Source organism: Herpailurus yagouaroundi, unplaced genomic scaffold (genome assembly GCF_014898765.1).
Source record: "Herpailurus yagouaroundi ecotype Mexico unplaced genomic scaffold, PumYag 159, whole genome shotgun sequence".
NCBI classification, from domain to species: domain Eukaryota; kingdom Metazoa; phylum Chordata; class Mammalia; order Carnivora; family Felidae; genus Herpailurus; species Herpailurus yagouaroundi.
In genome coordinates this window covers 75,742,271-75,759,382 of record NW_024412400.1, presented here as the reverse complement: position 1 = coordinate 75,759,382, position 17,112 = coordinate 75,742,271, and the positions used below count along the sequence as shown (strand labels likewise).

General features: G+C 41.6%; 1 pseudogene; it reads right to left on the bottom strand.

The window, feature by feature from the left end:
* Positions 1–4,071: 4,071 nt before the first annotated feature.
* Positions 4,072–4,476, bottom strand: LOC121034061 (40S ribosomal protein S17-like; annotated as a pseudogene).
* Positions 4,477–17,112: the final 12,636 nt, after the last annotated feature.

Genomic DNA, 17,112 nt, shown 5'->3' with positions numbered 1-17,112 from the left:
AAAGAGTGGGTTATTTAATTAAATCAATTAATTGATTAATTAATTTTTAAAAGTTTATTTTTGAGAGAGAGAGCACACAAGTGGGGGGAGGGGCAGAGAGAGAATTCCAAGCAGGCTCCATGCTGTCAGTGCATAGCCCATCGCACTGAACCATGAGATCATGACCTGAGCCAAAACCAAGAGTCAGACGCTTAACCAACTGAACCACCCAGATGCCCCCAGAGAGTGGGTTATTTTAGTATAATATATGGCTAGAATGAGGGAACTTCTTTTTTTTTTTTAATTTTTAAGTTTATTTATTTTGAGAGAGAGACAAAGTGAGCAGGGGCAGGTCAGAAATGAGGGGATTTCTTGACTTGCTACTCGAGAAAAGTGACTTATTGCGAATTTAAGTTCCGAAAGACTCAAAAACTACTAGACTGTACTTCTTTAGTGATTTGACTTTGGCAAGTTGTGGGAACACTGACCTTGATATTTGTCCAGAGAGGTGCAAGGCTTTAGTCCCAAACCACACAACTGGAGACTGTGCTCATTTTCCATTTCTGAATTGCTCAGAGCTCAGTGAAGTCACAGGTTTTGAAGAGTTACAGAGTTATTTGGCAGAAATAAGTTGCAATCTTGGCAAAAGTTTAATGACTTTGAATCGTGTTTAACGTTTCCATGGCTGCTGCGTTTTAGGAAAGGATTTCCATACAGTTAAGTAATTTCACAGAAATACTGTTTTCCTTAGTTATGATGATAATTTAAAACACATATAATATAAAAGCACTAATGCATTTTGCTCCCAGTGCATGGGCTGGGGAGTTGGTAGCAGAGCTTCAGCATGGGACTATGCTGAGGGGGCATGCTGGGATTGAAATCCTGGCTGAGTTCCTCTTACCCAGCTCTGCACCCTGAGCAGGTCTACATCTGCTGGGGAAGAAGGGATGCCTTTTTTAATGTGCCTGCCAAGGGTGCTTCATAAGCAGGCAATTGAAAGACCTTACTTAGCAAATGATACTGCATGACATCCTTGTCTCCCTTAGGCCATTCTGAGATGGGTTATCCCTTTGCAGGTGCCCACATTGAAGATAGGCAAAAGGAAACTTGGATGTACCTCAGAACGGATCCCTTTGGACCGATCAGTTCTTAGTTGCCTTGGGAAAATTAAAATAGTTTAGCAGACTTGCTATTTTTTTAATTAAAAAAATTTCTTTAAAATATTTATTTATTTTTGAGAGAGAGAAAGAGAGACAGCGTGAGCAGGGAAGCGGCAGAGGGAGACACAGAATCTGAAGAAGGCTCCAGGCTCCGAGCTGTCAGCAAAGAGCCCGATGTGGGGCTCAAACTCATGAACTGTGAGATCATGACCTGAGCCAAAGTCAGACGCTCCACTGACTGACGCCCCTCCCCCCTTTAAAAAAATTTTTAATGTTTATTTATTTTTGAGAGAGAGAAAGAGAGAGAGAGAGCATGAGTAGGGGAGTGGCAGAGAGAGAAGGAGACACAGAATCTCAAGCAGGATCCAGGCTCTGAGCTGTCAGCACAGAGCCCAACATGGGGCTCGAACTCACAATCCATGAGATCATGACTTCAGCCAGAGTCAGTTGCTTAACCGACTGAGCCACCCAGGTGTCCCTGCAGACTTGTTATTCATTCTAGACAGCAAGTCTCCAGATGTTCCTGAATTAGCTTGGGCTTGCTTTATTAATGTATTGCATTTTTAAGAGCTTACAGATAAAAATGTATTATGTCCATGAGGCATTCTCAGAGTCTTTAGAGTTTCGGAAGTGAGGGGTAGACACCAGACCATAAGCTCCATGAGGGCATGGGCCTGGTTCTTTAATTTTCAGTGCTGCATGTCTTGCTTTTAACACAGTGCTTACCATAGAGTATGCACTCAATAAATATATTTGGGGCGCCTGGGTGACTCAGTTGGTTAAGCATCTGTTTTCAGCTCAGGTCATGATCTCGTGGTTCGTGGGTTTGAGCCCCGTGTCGGGCTCTGTGCTGACAGCTCAGAGCCTGGAGTCTGCTCTAGATTCTGTGTCTCCCCCTTTCTCTGCCTCTCCCCCGCTTGTGCTGTCTCTGTCTCTCTAAAAAATAAATAAACATTAAAAAAAATTAAAAACAATTTTTTGATGTTTATTCTTGAGACAGAGACAGAGCATGAAAATATTTTTAAAAATATATGTTTGAATTAAGTATGAATGGTGCTCCGTGGAGGTAGACCAGGACAAATTTCATACAATGGCTGACCAGAGACAAAACCATATTTATTTGGGGACCCATCTAAAACAGTGCCTTCTTTAAAATAACTTTTCAGGGAGCTGTGTTTTGTATTAGTAGGAAGAGCTAAGAGTCAATAAGATTTTATAGAATTACATGTTTATTTGTATTTAACCCTCAACATTCAAGTGACTTTACTGATGATAGAGCTGCCTGAGAAACATGTGTGTAGGGCATTCACTATTTTATTTATCAGATTTTACTGAATATCGACTGTGCCTGACATGAAGGAGATACAAATATCCAAGACATAGTTTCTGCCTCATGTTGCATATCAATATGTGTAATACAGGAATGGTTACTGTAATAGATGTTTCTAATAAAGGGTGTCAGGTGCCATGGCAGAAATGCTCCGGGTTCTCTGTGAACAAATTTGAGACACATCTAAACCAGTCTGAGTAGGATGAAGTAAGGATTCTTGGAGGAAGTGGTGTTTTTGAATTCCTCCCAATATATATGGTTCCTTTGGATTGGGTGGGCTGTGGCTTTCCTATTTTCTCAGTCTTCAAAGGTGTAGTCCCACTAGAGGTTCTGTCCTGGGTTTGGCCATCTCTCTTTCCATGGAAAGCAGCTTACACCTGAAACTTAGACCTGAAAAACTTCACCACTTACCCCGCGCTGCAGATGCTACTTGATTTTGTGGAGACCAGAATTGTACTTACATATCTTCTGACACTGGCCAAAATGTGTTGAAAAGAACCTAAGTAACCTTGTACTTAGGGATTTCTGAATGAAAAATAACCACTTATTTAAATGTTTCAGCTATAACGTTTACTGATTCTAAACTGGCCACATTCTTAGATTAAAAAATCTGATTTGATGTTGTAAAGTTTAAGATTCTCTTTTCAAGAATAAAAATTCAAATAACTTGTGTTCCATTCCTTAGTGTTAATTTTGTGAAGAACAGTAAAACAGGATGACACTACAAAAACTGGACCCTCTATCCTTTTTTTTTTATTATTTTTTTTAACGTTTATTTTTGAGACAGAGAGAGACAGAGCATGAACAGGGGAGGGTCAGAGAGAGGGAGACACAGAATCTGAAACAGGCTCCAGGCTCTGAGCTGTCAGCACAGAGCCCGACACAGGGCTCGAAGTCACAAACTCACGGACCGCGAGATCATGACCTGAGCCGAAGTCGGCCGCTTAACCGACTGAGCCACCCAGGCACCCCATGGACCCTCTATCCTTGGTGGTAGCAAAATAAAGAGCAAAAATTTGATTTGGGTTTGTCTCAATTTAAATAGAGTTTGTAGTATGTATGTAATTATCTATTGGTTGCACCCACGTCCTGTTCTCACTTAGGGTGCATTTTGAAAGGGGAGAAAATTTAAACTTATTGGTTATTAAAACAAGAGGCTAATAATATTCTAGATAGTAGGTGGTACTCAAGGCACTTATTGGTTGATTCATAGCTCCGCTGCTCGGTCAACGGTTGAAATGGAAAAAGATGTGGTGGTTTGCAGTTATCTACAGATTATCTCCATCTGGATGACCCCTTTATACTTTAAACTCAACCCTAAACCTGTATCTAAGCTCATCAGCTACTGTGTCAACCCTGCTCTGCCTTCGTGCCCCCTGTCTTGGTAAAGGGTATCACCATCCATCTAGTTGCCCAAAGTAGAAACCTGGGCATTTTCCTTTATTTCTCTCTTTTCTTGTTTCTTGTTTCTCTTGCCCCTCATTACCTACTTCTTATTACCTACCAAATCCTGTTGGCTCTACCTTTCAGTTTTGATTGATTGATTGATTGATTGATTGTTGTCCAGGGTTTATTAAAGATGTTACAGCACAGCAGAAAGATTTAAATGGTTCCATGTGGTATTTTGAAGTCAATTCATCCCAGCCGTAGGCTGGGTGACCTGAAGTTTGGATAGACTGCCGAAGTTTAAGTTTCATTTCCTTTAGTGTCAGGATCTACTTCAATGATCTCCTGATCCAGGACTGAGACCTCAGGAACGTAATTACTTCTTTCTCTCTCCTCCTGCTGCAGCTTGATGGAGATACCTGTCACTGGGCCTCTCTGAATCCGTTTCATCAGTTGTGTGACACAAGCCTGCTATCTTGTTGCTGAGCTTCTTGCTGGGAATAATGACGATCTCCTCTCACACGCACTTGTTGGTGTGGAAGTCATTGCCCAGGCACATGTAGTACTTCTCCATGATGACCTGGGCACCTTCTTCATGGTTTTGGTGCAAATGCAGCCCATGTTGATGGTTTTGGTAAAAGATCGGCTCTACCTTTTAAATGCTACTTGAATCCATTCATTTTTCTCCACCCTTATAGGGATACATCCCTCAGACCTCCATCATCTCTCACTTGGCTTGCTGGCAGGTAGCAGCTTTCTCATTTCCTTACCTTCCTTTTTACCTCACTCAAAGCCATTTTCCACATAACATCCGAGCTGATCTTCATAAAGTGCACATCTAATTGTCCCTCACTTGCTAAAAGCCTACAGAGGCCCTATACTGCCTCTAGTTAATGTCCAGGGTCCTGTGGCTCACAAAGCCCTGGAGGAACAGGTGCTGGGGGTCTTTTCAGCTTTGTCTGTTGCCCACCCCAATTTCCATGCCACAGTCAGCTTCCTTCCGTTCTTTGAATATTCCTTCCTCCCTCTTGCTCTAGGCTCCTCATGTTTTCCTTATATTTTCAGTGCTTACCAATCCCCTATTTGTGCTTCAGATTTCATCTTAAATGTGGCTTTTTCCACGAAAGCTTTTCCTGACTTTCTCAAGTCTACATCAGGTTTCCCTGTTAGGGGGCTCCTATACTTAGGGGGCTATATGTCCTTGGTCATAGCCCTGGTTGTGTCATCATTGCTTAACTGATTTCTCAAGTAGTTGATGAGACACTTGAAGATGAGGCTCTCTGTTGTATCTCCAGTAATTACCACATGGTTGGTGCTCAATAAATATTTGTCTGTAGTTCATGGGAGTCTAAAAGGGATGATTGCCCTCAGAAAGATTTGATAGCAAATATAATAAAATAATTTTTTAAGGAATTTTATTCTCAACTCCATCTCGATTCTTTATAGTTCTGACCTCCAAATACTGTAAAGTTTTGACGAGTGCATGTAACAGGATAGCCTGCTATGGTAGAAAAAGCCCCAGATGTCGCCAACTTTTTTAAGGCTCTTACAACATGCCAGGCTGTGTCTGTGTTATGCACACTACACATATTATCTCATTTAATCCTCATAACAGCTCTATTGGATAGATATTGTTATCTTCATTTGGCAGATAAAGGAATTGAGGCACAGAGAATCAGACTTCTGTTCAAGTCAATGCTCTGTCACCTATTAGCTCTGTGACCTTGGTCAAACAACCTCTCCTTCTGAATGTTCATCTTCTCAGCCATAAAATGGAGAAAACACTCGGTGACAACTTGGCTTCCAGATTTTTGGTTTTCTTGCACACCGTGTATATTACACCTTGGCCTCCCATAGGAAGGCCACTGATACAGTGCTGGATGTCATTGAACGAATGAATGTGAGCTGCAGCATGGTGATGTTCCAGCCCACCAGCCATCAGGACAGCATTAGCAGCATAGCTAGTATGTTTGCTCAGTTAAATATTTTGTTGCAACTTTTCCTTACTATACTATAAAAATATATGGAAAATGAAAATAAAAGTTCTGATGCTAGTGATTTATAAGAATAACTAACAGTTATTCAGCACTGTGCCAGTTATTAAGCTATTGGCTCTTAGCCTCAAACCCACTCTTCTATATTCTGCTTTGTGATGCAGGGACTGGGACTCTGCAAGCCACATTTTTCCTTTGCCAGCCGCTTCCTTTTAGGCTCTGTCAGTAAGGGACATTAGAGGGAGATTGCATGGCTAGATGAGGAGGAAGGGACTTACTCTTTCCTCTTTGCCTCTGTTTTTGTTTTTGTTTTTTTTCCTGGTTGGCCTCCTGTTGCTGACATCAGCATCCGGCAATGCTGCTTCTTCCGCTCTGGCAGAGGCAGTTCATTCCAGAAGCAGTTTGCTATGGTTCAACTGTGTCCCCTAAAATTCATATGCTGTAGTTCTAACCCTCAGTATTCCAAGACGTGACCTTATTTGGAGATAGGATCTTTAAAGAAGCAATCAAGTTAACATGAAGTCATTAGGGTGAGCCTTAATCCACTATGACTGATGTCCTTATAAGAAGAGGAAATTTGGACACTGAGATATGCATAGAGGGAAGACAGTGTGAAGAGACATAGGGGGAGGATGGCTGTCTATAAGCCACAGATAGAAGGCTGGAACAGATCTTTTCTTCACAGCTCTCAGAAGGAATGCACCCTTCTGATACCTTGATTTTGGACTTTTAGCTTCCAGACCTGTGACACAACAGATTTTTGTTAGGTCATCCAGTCTGTGGTACTTTGTTATGGCAGCCCTAGCAAATAACATACAGTTCGATCTAGTTTGAGGTTTTACCATCTCACAAAGGCAAACTCATTGTATCTCTGCAGAGACACCAGCTCAGATAGCTGGCACCTCTTTTGGGAAGCCTGGGTCCCAAACCACTGGGATTCGTCTCCAAGCTTCTGAGTTGTAATAATGACAACCTCTTCCCTTTGTTCCCCAAGCCCTGTGAACTGCTTCCTGCTGTTGCTACCTCTGTGATAGCTGCGTGTTCTTTTTGCCTTTTCAATTACTTAGTTAACAATTATATATTACCTAGTTAAACATTCTCTATTTTAAGTTCTCTCTGTTAAAATAATTGGAGCCTCAGGGGAAGGTTTGCTGCTGGCAGAGCCTTGGGGGCACTACCCTGGCCTGGCAGAACTATGGAGGTGGGGCCCCAGTGGGTCTGGAAGGCCAGGCATCAAGCCTAAGAGGGTTTTTCTCCAGACTAAAGATCTAATGGCATTTACCTTGCTGGGTTTTGTATTTACTTGAAACCTATCCTTCCTTCTTTCCTGTTCCTCCCTTTGGAATGGGAATGTCTGTCCTATGCCTGACCCATTGTTTTATTTGGGAAGCACATATAACTTGTCTGGTTTCACAGGGTCACAGCTGGAGAGGAATTTTGCCTTGGGATGAATCACAATTCTAATCTCACTTATAATTGATTTAGATATTTAAATGAGAGTTTGGACTTTAGACTTTAGAGTTGATGCTGGGATGAGTTGAGGCTTTGGGGGTTGTTGGAATGGAATGAATGTATTTGGTATCCAATAAGGACATGTTTGGGAGGGGGGCCAGAGGCAGAATGCTATGGACTGAATTGTGTCCCCACAAATTCATATGTTGAAAGCCCTAATCCCCAGTATGGTTCTCACAGAGAGAGTGGCAGAGAGATCTTTCCTGGCACAGCCTTCTCCAGGCTGTATTAGGTAACTTTCCTCTGTTGCTAGAGACGAGAATCAAAGAACTCACAAATTTAGCACAATCGAAACAAAGATGGCAACTCTTAAGCAAACCGAAAGTGATGAATTTTGTTTTCATTTGAATGCTCATTGGACTTAAGCCTACTTGCTGAGAGTTTAATTGTTAAGGAAAATAACTAAACTGCAGAACAAAATAAAATGTTGAAAATATATAAAGATTAGGTCCAAAAGGCCCCATAAAATTTAGGGTATCTTATTTTCTCACAGTAGCCTGTATGTTTCATATTCTGTTCAGTTTTCCTCTTCACATGCTGGCCTCATTAGGCTGGGAGCATCTTGAGGGCAAGACTGGGGGCTATTTAGTCACCTCTGTATCTCTTAGTATCCACTTAGTATCCAGCACTGGGGCTGGGCCATGCTTGACATTTAATGCAAATTAATTAAACTTAAACTTCAATTCTGGAAAAGGGCCTGTTTCAACTCCCCATAGCCAGTGTCTTCTCCGACCCGTTGATGACCCAGATCAGAATCCATAGATAAAGGGACAGCCTGGTGAAAGGGGTATACTTTGTCCAATTTAGACATAGAAATGACTTTCCGTTAAGGTGGGTTATTTTGAGAGGGTTAGACATGATTTACATGTCAGTCAGTCAGTCAGTGGCCAAAATGGTTCTCACGTCTGGAGGGAATTTATGTCTCTGCTCTTCTTTACTGAGGTTTTGAAACTTTCGTTACTTAATAATAGTTATCTGTTTAGCACTACTGCATGTCAGGTGCAGTGCTGAGGGCTTTACACACTGATCTCTCCTTTAATAACCGCAACAATGCTATGAGATGGTGAAGCCATCTTACAGGTGAAGAATCTGAGGATCTCCAAAGTTAAGCAAATTGTCCAATGCCACACTGGGAAATGTAGTAATGGGGATTAAAATGCACACTAGAGTTTGGACCTTTTCCAGTGGTGTTCTTTGCTGCTCAAGCAGAGCCTCTCGCCCCTTACAATGGGATGATGGATTTCCTAACCCTCTCTCCACACCAGGATCCTTTCTCTAGGCATAAAAACTCAAAATCCCAACTATCCCTCTGAGAAAGTGATGGCTAAATTTTCCAACCCCCAGGTTGAACTGGTTAATACATCTTCCCCTTCTCACATGCCATGCTGGAGGAGGCAGTTTGCAAAGTGGCAATGTGAGGTTCGGAGTGAGCAAGGACCTTTACTTTGTATGCACCCCGCACCAACATCTGTTGTCATCTCTGTACTTGGAAGGGCTGATATGATGACTAATTATGTTATAGATAGACTGCTGGTTATATAGGGCACATTTAATATTTTCTCTTTTCATTTATATATATCCACAGTGCTGAGCAGCAGCATTGTTAACCCAATACGGGGATCGTGTAAAAGTCTTTCCTAAATGGCTTTGGAATGTGTTAAAATATTTCTACATATTTTTATTTAAAATTTTCTTTAAGGTTGATTTATTTTTGAGAGACAGAGAGACAGAGCATGAATAGGGGAGAGGCAGAGAGAGAGGGGACCCAGAACCCGAAGCAGGCTCCAGGCTCCGAGCTGTCAGTACAGAGCCCAACATGGGGCCTGAACTCACAACCCATGAGATCATGACCGGAGCCGAAGTTGGACACTTAACCAACCGAGCCCCCCAGGCGCCCCAAAGTTTTAAAGAATCATAAAAGATAAGAGCTACTGGATCATATTTACTGTATCAGGTTTCCAGTATGTTAAGGCTAGAAGAACTTAAGTTAATTCAGAAATCTCTGGATAATGTGGATGATATACCCATAGATATACATGAAAGTTTCCCTTGAAATGGAGATGCAGAAAAAGTAGATTTTGTTAATTCAATGTTTTTCTTATTTTTCACCTGTCGTCTAAATGTGTATTGAAATTCTGTAGCTTGAAACTTCAAACAGACTTGATCACATTTCTTTACCCTGGGTGAAGTGTCTTAAGGGTGAGAAGGCCACCTGGCTGTTTCAGAATGACATTGATTGGAAGTCCCCGTTCCCCAACTCCTCTGCCCCAAGCTACACCTTGTCTTATCATCAGCTTATCAGGTTCACACATTAATTCTAATGGTATACCCAGAGGTGACCATCTCTGCTGGACTTATTTACTCAAGTTGAAGGTTGTTGTAAGACCGAGTCCTTGGGGGAAGCGATGGCATGGGTGTGATGGTGGCATTCCATGCCCTGCCCCAGCAGTATTACTGCTGCCATGCTTCAGCATCCTATGCTTGGAGGATGAGGAAAAGGGTGTCCTCACAGGCTGATCCTTCAGGGTGATTTTGAGCCTGTTCTTATCTGCCTCTCAAGCATCATTCTTCTAAGTTGGAGATTTTGTGCTCCCCATACACCCTCCAAACATTTTAAATTTAAAGTATAGAAGAATAGTATGATGAACTCCCATATACTCTTTGCTTTATCTCTCTCTTTCTATAAAATATTTTCTTTTGCTGAACCATTTGAAAGTAAGTGGCAGGTATGATGCTTCACTCTAAAAACCACATGTATCAGCTGAGTACAAGGACACTGTTCTGCATAGCTATAATGCTATTATCACATGCAAGAAACTTAACCTTGATATAAAATCACTGAGTATAGTTCATATTTAAATTTTCCTTAGTCCTTAAAACATCCTTTGTAGCTATGTTTTTTGGGCAATGCAATCAAACCTTTAATACCACTTTTGTGCTAAGATGAATTCATACATAATTGGAAATGTCTTAGATTATCTCAAATATCCCAAGACTCAACTTTGATTAATTTTCTATTTCAAACCTAAGTCAATTTTCAATAGTGTTTGATCTAACAATATATTGAAACATGTGACATTTGATGTTAGTACTTTTGGAACTGTGGAATAATGCATGTGCAATATTCTCAATGTGTTAAAACTAGAAAGAAAACTTTTTTTTAGCTGTTTTTGTTGTTCTTGTTGCTTTTTTTTTTTTTACCATGTTAACCATATATTAATACTGTTGTGCACCAATGTCCATAACCCTTCTCATCTTGCAAAACTGAAACTCTGTACCCATTGCAGAGTAATGGCCCCTGTGGGAGCAACACTTCTACTTTCTGTCTCTATGACTTTGACTACTCTAGGTACCTCACATAAGTGGAATCATGCAGCATTTATCTTTTTGTGACTGGCTTATTTCATTTAGCATAGTTTCCTCAAAGTTCATCCATGTTACAGCACATGATAGGGATTTCCTTCATTTTTCAGGCAGCATAATGTTCGATCCTATGTAAATACCACATCTTGTTTTTCCATTCATCTGTCAGTGAACTTGGGTTGCTTCTGCTTTTTTTTTTTTTTTTTTTAATTTTTTTTTTCTTTTTTCCAACATTTATTTATTTTTGGGACAGAGAGAGACAGAGCATGAACGGGGGAGGGGCAGAGAGAGAGGGAGACACAGAATCGGAAACAGGCTCCAGGCTCCGAGCCATTAGCCCAGAGCCTGACGCGGGGCTCGAACTCCCGGATCGCGAGATCGTGACCTGGCTGAAGTCGGACGCTTAACCGACTGCGCCACCCAGGCGCCCCGGGTTGCTTCTGCTTTTTGACTATTGTGAATAATGCTGCTGGGAATATGAATGTTGTTTTTCTATTTGAATCCAGGATCCAAACAAGAATTATGCATCCAATATTGTGTTAACAAATTCAATTTCTGCTAGAGATTAGCTGGTGTTGACTTATTGCTAGTCACCAGGGACTCAGACTCTATCCAAATGCACATGGATAGCATAGTATCTTATACATGATTGAGCTTGATTTAGAAACCTGATGCTAAACACAGTAACTCATAGTGGGTGTTGGTGAGTGTGAGTGCACCTCACTTCTGGTATTAGCCTTTCACCCCTGGCTTTTCTCCATCCGTACATCCTCCCTCCCTCATTGCGCCTCAAGGAAAATGGTGAGTGAGGAGTGAGGAGGTAGAAACTGTGTGTGCACGATCCAGAGTCTTCCTCTCCTCTTCCTTTGGTTTCTGGCTATTCTAACGTGTTTTGCAATTCTGGGGATAAGGTGGTGAGAGTGGGGGGCTGGCTCTGTTTCAGTGTTGCCACAACTGGGTAGATAATCTGTTGATTATACAGTTTGTCTCCCCAGCTTAGCTAGTACACAGGTATTTGGCCCACATCTCCTAACTCTTTGTTTTACTTGTCAGTTGGTTCATCTCCAGTATGAGGGGCAAAATATTTCTTTTTATTGGACTTCTTAAAATGCCTCAGTTATCAGGGGGACACCTGAATACCAAACTCGACCATCTATCTGCATGCTGGACCTCCTTCTGTTGTATAAATCTGATTAGGACAACAAGTTACAGTTTGGAAGATGCCTAGATCTCTGTAGACCCATGTAAAAGAAATAGGGTATTGCCAAAGAGTTATTAATGTTAAATTAATTTGACTTTCCTCACTCGAGAGACATTCCTGTTGAGGTTACTAATGCCAGTTATGAGAAGTAGAGAACTCCTCTTTGCTACAAGCACAGGGAAAATTTTACTCTTTTTAAAAACTCTGTTTAGAAAAAAATTATTTTTCATTGCTAAAAACATGAGAAATGCAGAAAAGTACAAAGAATAAAACAAAAGATACAAAAGCTTATCATCCAGAAAGAACCACTTTTCATGTTTTAGTACATCAGTTTTATCTCCAATCCACACTTCTCCTTTGAGCTCCAGACTCTGTATCAAACATCTCACTTGATAGCACATCTTGAATGTCCTAGAGTCCACATTCAGCATGACCAAGAATAAACTCATATTCCTCTCACCCAAACCTGTTCCCCTTAGCACATGTTTCCCATATCAGAGTGTTGGTGTCTTCCAGCTGTTCACACTAGAAACCTCAGCCATTCTGAAAGTTCTTTTTCCTTTACATTCCACATCCAATCCTACGTGAAATTCTATTGATTTTAATTTTTCTATATGCCTCAGATTCTTTACTTGTTTATATTCTCAGCACTACTCCCCCATCCATGCTGCCATCATAGGCCACGTGGATTATGATCGATTCCACACTGGTTCTTTTCTCTTCTAGCTGCCTCATGCTGGCCCCTCGTAATTTGTTCTCCATACAGAGACAAATATTTTCAAAGTGCAAATCTGATGATATCTTCCATACCCACCCTCACTTGTTTCCCCAGTCCCTCAGCAGTAAAGACTTCTGACCCTGGCATATAATGCCCCGCATGACCTGGCCCTATTACCTCTCTAGCCCCATCCCACACCATTCTCTGCCCAGCTTTTTTTACTTCAGCCACATGGCCTTTTTTAAGTTCCTTATACTTGCTGTAGTCCCTCATACCACTGGGCTTTGCCCATACTGTAGTCCCTGCTGAGACAGATCTTTATGTAGGTACTGCACAGTCGTCCATCACAGCTCAGTCACCAGAGAAGCCTTCACTGACCTCCCTAACCAGGTCAAATTGTCCCTGATAAAGGTTCTCCACCAAGCACATCTCCATCACAGCATTTAGAATGTGCAATGTATGTGTGTGTGTGTGTGTGTGTGTGTGTGTGTTGTTTGTTATTTAAGCTTTTATTTACATTCCAGTTAGTTGGGGCACCTGGGTGGCTCAGTCGGTTGAACATTTAACTCTGGATTTCAGCTTAGTTCATGATCTCATGGTTCATGGGATCAAGCCCCGTGTGGGGCTCTATGCTGAAAGTGTGGAGCTTGCTTGGGATTCTCTCCTTCCCTCTCTCTGCCCCTTCTCTGCTCACGCTGTCTCTTTCTCTCAAAATAAACTAAAAAAATAAATAAATTCCAGTTAGTTAACGTACAGTGTAATATTAGTCTCAGAAGTGCAATATAGTGATTCCACACTCCATACGTGTGTGTTTGTTTCTTAATGTAGGTCCTACCTCACTGGACTGGGAGCTCCTTGAGGGTGGGAAATGTGACAATATTTGCTCACTCTGGTATCCTGAACACCTAGAACATACTCAATAAACATTTGAGGAATAAGCAAATGCCTTTACTTCTGGTCTTCTATATACACTCATATTTGCAAAAAATGGAAACATAGTCTATCTACTGTTTTTCCCCCTGCTTAACAATAAGTGAACATTTGAGGACTATTCTTTGACAAAACCCACTCCTTGGAATTTTTGCTGTTTCCAGTTTATTCTGTGATTCTTCATTTGGAAAGTCTACTTTAGAGTTGGATAGGGATAAAGGATCTGAAATAGTACTGGCCACAGCTATGACATCTGATCCTCTTTCAAGGCCCATTTCTGCACCTGGAGACATCTCTGGTCTGTGGAGAAAGATAGGACAGTCGTTAATGTGTGGGAGCAGAGAGATGAGCTTTACAGCACTGCTCTGCTTCTGTTCCACTGAGGTCCTTTTGGATGTAAGGAACAGTTTCAATAAAGTTACTTCAAGAAAAGTGCGATCTAGGCAGAAATCTCTCTAAAACCCAAGAGCAGAGCCCTAACTAGGGCTGGAGGGTGGTTTCAGGATCAGAGTGGCCTCAAGGCTTCAGCAACAGGAGCCTATGACTTTCTACCTAGTTTCAGAGTGACCTGTCTCAGCTTCTCTCTTCATGTTGGCTTCAGTCTTCTCTTCGTACCTTCCAGGTCTTTCTGCTCTCTCTGCTTACTTACCTTCTGCATCTCTTCTGCTTTTCAAAAGTTGGCTTGAAATGGCTTTAGTTTGGTTCTGACTCTATCATCTGGTATTTCTTTATGCTTCCTTTTACCTCCTATTTATTCTCTCAAATGGCAAACTCTGTGTTTCTTATTTCAAATTAGAGAGAGTGTCTCTGATTGTCCTGTTGGATTTTTTTGAGCCAGCTCTTTGTGTCCCTAAACTAATCTCTATATACACTCTCTATGTATACCTTTGGATGGGTGCACCCACTCTAGTCCAAATAGCAAAGGGGAGTAGCAGAGTCACGTAGTACCCTAAATGGCTTCCTGGGCAACATCGGTCTGGGCTAGGGATTTTCCATTAAATTATGGCCTGGGCAAATCAGATGCTATAACTTGACTTCCCTAATACAGCCGGTGTAACTTGGGATAAAGTGCCCAACTTCAGTTTGGAGTCTTGGTTTCCTCAGGTTTAAAAAGGAGAAAATAATCTATTTTATCAAGGCATCAGGATAAAAGGAAATAGGATAACACAAAGCATACGGAGCACTTAGTCCAGTAACATCTTAACAAACGATGCTTTCTATAGTAATAGTGTCATCTATAGTGTATTAATATACAGTTGACCCTTGAACAACACAAGTTTGAACTGCATGGGTGCACTTATATGCAGATTTTTTACAGTACAGTGCTGTAAATGTATTTTCTCTCTATGATTTTCTTTATAACCTTTCCTTTTCTCTAGCTTTCCTTATTGTAAGAATACAGTGTATAATACATACGTATGATAATACATATAATATGAAAAATGTGTTAATTAACTATGTTATTTTTTTTTTTACTTTATTTATTTATTTTGAGAGAGGGAGAGGGAAACAGAGAGAGAGAGAATGAGAGCATGAGCAGGGGAGGGGCAGAGAGAGGGAGAGAATTCCAAGCAGCTCCGCATTGGGAGCACAGAGTCCGATGCTGGGCTCAGACCCACAAACCATGAGATCATGATCTGACCCACAACCAAAAGTCAGACGCTTAACCGACCAAGCCACCCATGCACTCCTCAATGATTTATATTATTGGTAAGGCTTTTGGTCAACAGTAGGCGACTTAGTTAAGTTTTTGGTGGTAGTCAAAGTTATATGTAGATTTTCAACTGCACAGAGTTTGGTGTTCCTGATCCCCATGTTGTTTAAGGGTGAACTGTATTTGTAATTAACATATATTAATATATTACATATATTAATATAATTGAAATAATATATTTTAAAATTGCCTCTGATTAGACTGGGTTACTTCTGGGAAGAATTTCCCAATGGATAAATTCTTCTATGAATTGTTGTGACTCTGGGTAGAACAATATTTCTGATGCACAGGGTGGAGTAATGGGAATGTTTATTTCCCTGGGGAGATGGTGGTCTATGGGCCTCTCTACACTGACTATATGGAAATTAGCCAAGATAACATGGGGACAATAGATAGCCTGTAGGTACTAACAAAGGTCAGTGTACTGAAAGAGTTTTTGGTCTGAAGCCAGAAGTCAGATTTAGACTGAAATACACATACTTTCTTTTATATAGAAAGGTTTATTTTATTTATTTTTTTCAATGTTTTTTTATTTATTTTTGGGACAGAGAGAGACAGAGCATGAACGGGGGAGGGGCAGAGAGAGAGGGAGACACAGGATCGGAAACAGGCTCCAGGCTCCGAGCCATCAGCCCAGAGCCTGACGCGGGGCTCAAACTCACGGACCGCGAGATCGTGACCTGGCTGAAGTCGGACGCTTAACCGACTGCGCCACCCAGGCGCCCCTAGAAAGGTTTAAAAAATGTTTTTTTACATTTATTTATTTAAAAAAATTTTTTTTAACGTTTATTTTATTTATTTATTTATTTTTTCAACGTTTATTTATTTTTGGGACAGAGAGAGACAGAGCATGAATGGGGGAGGGGCAGAGAGAGAGGGAGACACAGAATCGGAAACAAGCTCCAGGCTCTAAGCCATCAGCCCAGAGCCTGACGCGTGGCTCGAACTCACGGACCACGAGATGGTGACCTGGCTGAAGTCGGACGCTTAACCGACTGCGCCACCCAGGCGCCCCAACGTTTATTTATTTTTGAGACAGAGAGAGACACAGCACGAACAGGGGAGGGGCATAGAGAGAGGGAGACACCGAATCTGAAACAGGCTCCAGGCTCTGAGCTGTCAGCACAGAGCCCGACGTGGGGCTCGAACTCAGGGACCGTGAGATCATGACCTGAGCCGAAGTTGGACACGTAACCGACTGAGCCACCCAGGCACCCCTTACGTTTATTTATTTTTGATAGACAGAGAGAGACAGAGCACAAATGGGGGAGGGGCAGAGAGAGAGGGAGACACAGAATCCGAAGCAGGCTCCAGGCTCCGAGCTGTCAGCATAGAGCCCGATGCGGGGCTCGCACTCACAAACGGTGAGATCGTGACCTGAGCCGAAGTCAGATGCTTAACCAACTGAGCCACCCAGGCGCCCCTATATAGAAAGTTTTGAATAATAATAACTAATGCTTACATAGGGCTTCATATATGTCAGACATTGTTTTAAAGGAATCACATATATTCATTCATTTCCCCTTTTTCACAACACCTGGAGGTGGACACTATTGCTACCACCAATGTACAGATAAAGATACTGAGACATTGACCTGTTCTTAAAATCCTTTCAATAAACTGACCTTACTTTAACCTTATGCCTATCTCTAGTTCTTTGTCTTCTGGGTACCACGTTTGGTATTGCTATTCCTTCAGGGCTGGAGTCTTGCCTCACTCCTCCAGCTTATTTCCAGGGCTAATATTCTTCCATAAACTTCAAACCTGAGGGCTGCTGCCAGAGCCCTTAATACCCCCCACCGCCTTTTTAAAAACAGTCCAGAGT